Below are 4141 nucleotides of genomic sequence, written 5' to 3'. Positions count from 1 at the left end.
AATAAAATTATATTATGTAATATAAACTATATAAATCATTTTAAATAAATAATATATAATATGATTTTTATTACTCATATATTATTATCATATTGTGAGATTCGTGATGGTGTAGTATAATTGCTTACATCTTATATTATAATATATAATATATGAGGTATTGCACAATATAATAATACAAATCAAAATATTTTATGGAAATATAAAAATAATTAATTATAAAATAATAATCATAAATTTGAGATTAATAAATTGAATGTCATTATTTCTATACTTATATTGAATCAATTTAATTAACGATTGTATAATTCATTTAATTAAGTTTAATTAAGACTTTATAAATTTAATGTTATTTTATATCATTTACTAATCACATTTATAATTAGATTAATTTTACAAATAATTAGGCTATTAATTTTTGTCCATATTAGATCACTTTTTAAAAGAAAGCAATAAATATTTAAGTTTCTTCATTCTCCTTAAATAAAAAATATTTAAAAAAAGAAAAGAAGATCTTTTCACTTAATAACTTCAATCCCATTAGAGTCATGTTCGAATAAATACTATCTTATAATCATCAAAATTGCACAGACCTTACGGTTATATCTCATGTTTGAGTTCGAATTATTTCATGTTAATTGTATCTGTACGAGTGTACTTAGATATTGAATATGCATGTGCAAACTGTGAAATCTTTTCATGTTTATCAATCTAACACCACATATTTACCCACTCACAATCAACATTGAAAGAATGAAAGAAACTATGGATAATATTTAGGCGACAACTTGATCTGCACTTGGTCCATACAGGTGATGTTCTTCTCCTAGCAGTAACGCACGCAATATGGCCTCGCGTAACCCGTTGTAATGCACGAGTAAGTGTCCACCATCGGGAACTTCATGGTATTGGATCCACGGTAGCTTTCTCGAAATGCATCGTTGAAGTTCGAACGGGACGATCTTGTCTTCGTGACCCTGCCAGATATGAACACCGTTCTGTTTCTCGGGGAATGGGTTAGTCAGTTCCATTGGATCGAAGTCCCAATCACCGTAACAGACCAGAAAGTCACTGCACAGTTTATCGAAAACAGATTGTTCTCGTAATCTTTCCTGTTCGCGTGCACAAACATAAATCGTCAACATAATGAATACAAATAGGCTGATGTAGAATGTTTAATCCTTACCTTGGTAAGCATGGGGAACCCTTCTGTTTTCTTGAGGGCTTCCATATCTCTTTTATGGAAGAACACCGGCTTTTCTTCCACGAACGATGATGAAGGGAATCATTTTCGAGTAACCGACCAGTGTAGAAGGCCAGGGGTATATTTTGCTATCCAATACAATAACTTCACAACTGTTCTTAATCTTCTCTGGTCAGGCTCTTGGGAAATGAGGGCCATCGATAATTGATGACCGGAACCACCATCGCCACACCTGCTAGCCTGCAGGGACAATCAATTGGCAAGTAGATTGCTTATGGCACAAGTGAAGTAACAAAAACCTTAGTTTGCATAAGAAAGTTTTTAAGTAGTTTGCCTTTCCGGTATATATTTGAGGCAACTCCAGATGGTGTATGATCCCATTGAGACTCCAATCACATAAAACTTATGTCCTATTTGTAACTAATCAGCAAGCCCTTCAAGGTCGAGTGCTTCGCTTTTAATCGAACTGATAACTGTCGTTTTGCTATCAAAATAATTCCTGGCTTCTTAATAAATAAAAATGAAAATGTAGTATAGAAAAGCAGAGTCATTCACATGGATTGTGGTGTTTCTGATTTAATAAAACTCTTTCTTGATTTTAGAAAAATATATAATTCCAGATGAAGTTGAAAAGATATATTAAAATAAAAAAAGAAAAAGAAAAATAATAATATAATAAATATTAATAGTAATAAATATAAAAGGGGATTTTTTAAAAGTTGTGGTTAAAATAAAAAATAAGAATTAAATAAAAGAAAAAAATAATTAAATAAATAAATTAAAGAGATTAAGATAAAAGAAACTTATTGTGAAAGCAGTCTCAGACTTCAGCTTCGCCTCAAATTCGTCGGATTATCGAAACAAATTTTTACTTCAAGATTCACGTAAGCTTACAAGAACAATTCTTCGCTGCCAACTCGGATTTGATTCCGATCTCAGTTTCCTCTTAGCAAACAATTTTGCTAAGTGTATTCTTGGGAAGTTGAATATGCTTCAATAAGCAAATACTTCTTCAAACATTAACCATAACAATATCCAAACCAATGTCGAAATAGTTTTGATTTGAAAAGTAAGCTTCAGAAAACAGAGAGAAAATCCGAAACGATTTAAGTACCTTACAATTCTCACGTTTGGAATCGAGTATTCGCTTTAGTCTTAGGCTTGAAAGAAAATTAGCTAAGCATAACCAAAGTATACTTAGCAAATAGAAAAGTATGCGAAAAATAGAGAGAAAGCTAGAGAGAAAAAGAAGATTTTATTCTCAAATGAGAGATATATATTTCTAGGCTCACCCTTAGAGGGTATTTATAGCCTTCAAAATCATAAAAACAAGCCAAAACATCTTAAATCCTAATTAAAACGCTTAAAACTATTTAAACTAAAATACCTAAAAAAATAATATAATATTCTAAATCCTAATTAAAATACTAAAACCTATTTAAACTAAAATACAAAGATAAAGATAAAATATAAAATATAAAAATAAGATCCTAAAACTTAATTAAAATACTAAAAACATATTTAAACTAAAATACAAAGATAAAATATAATGTTTAAAATATTATCCTAAATTTGAGTTTAATCCAAATCCGAATTCCAACCAGCTTTGATTCCGAAAATAAAAAATCTACAAATTGTGTTTTTTGCAATTTTCATAATCTTACGTCCTGTACAGAAAATGAATTAAAATGAACAAATAAGGAAAAAAAATCAATGATTAAAGAGTAATTTAAAAGTAAAATATTAACTAAATTAAGCACTTATCAGATTCACCCTCACTTATTCAATGTTTGTCCTCAAGCATTTTTCAATTAACATATCAAAATCATAAGTTGTCATCTTCAATTTCAATTTATTCCTCTAACTTCCAATCGAATTAAGTCCATGACATTTGCCGAATTCAAGTTACAATTAAGCAAAGACATAACCAAGAAAATTTAAAGTAGGCAAGATATCTCAATTAATTGCCAACTTCAATGAAACATGACTCAATATCTCACAAAGATTCACACATATCCGCTCAAAGTGTTTGGGGTAAATGGAACCGCTCAAACCGAAATTAACCAAAATATTACCATAGGCTTGGAATCAATCAAGTCTCCACCACTAAAAATGAACATAATGCAATAATCAAGGGTCTTTAAACAAGGTGTAACAGGGCTTAGGTTAGGGTAGGGAAAGGCCGAAAAGAAAGATTTAAAATACCGAAACAAGAGATCAAAATAATTAAGAATAATCCACGAATTAACATGAAACACAATGAAGAACAATACAAGGAAAAATAATATATGAAAGACAATTGAAGCGATCGATTTTTTTCCTTCCCTTTTTTTCGAACAAATGGTCTTTTTTTTTGAAACATTGAATTTTTTTTTGGAACAACAATGATACAAGATCTCAAGTCTCGGTAAGGGTGTGAAAAGAGAGGAAAAAAAAGGCTTCGGGTTTAATTATGAGGTGTAAAAACAAAGAAATGGAAATAGGCTCAAATGTGGTTCACTAGTGGATATATAAATGGGTAGGTTTTTTTGGGAAAAGTAGGTTTATCCTAGGTGTCCCTATCACATTAAAACATTACGTTCAACATGTAGTCTCGATATGCATTGTAATTACAAGTTCTAGAATATCCTAATTAGTTCGGCACACACAAGTCAAACAATGAGCAAGAAAGAAAATGTATGCTCGTTAGGCTCAAATCTCACAAGAAAAGTTTATATGCATTGAGTAAGTTCATCTCTATTGACAAAAGTATGAAATATCAATACTCAACAAAAAATTCACTAGCTATATCAATCACCAATCATGCAAATTAAATTCGATAAAAAACATGGTCATAATCCAAAAGGAAGCAAGAGTATAAAGCGAAATTCAAGACTAGCAACAATGATTACAATATATCAACATCAGAATAACTCAATTTCAAACGATTAAACAAGT

General features: G+C 30.0%; 1 pseudogene; it reads right to left on the bottom strand.

Annotated features, from left to right (window-relative positions):
- Positions 1–761: 761 nt before the first annotated feature.
- On the bottom strand, positions 762–1612 carry LOC120144179 (annotated as a pseudogene).
- Positions 1613–4141: the final 2529 nt, after the last annotated feature.

The sequence above is a fragment of the Hibiscus syriacus genome, unplaced genomic scaffold (assembly GCF_006381635.1).
Source record: "Hibiscus syriacus cultivar Baekdansim isolate YM2019G1 unplaced genomic scaffold, ASM638163v2 tig00110882_pilon, whole genome shotgun sequence".
NCBI lineage: Eukaryota > Viridiplantae > Streptophyta > Magnoliopsida > Malvales > Malvaceae > Hibiscus > Hibiscus syriacus.
This window is presented reverse-complemented; position numbering and strand designations above follow the sequence as displayed.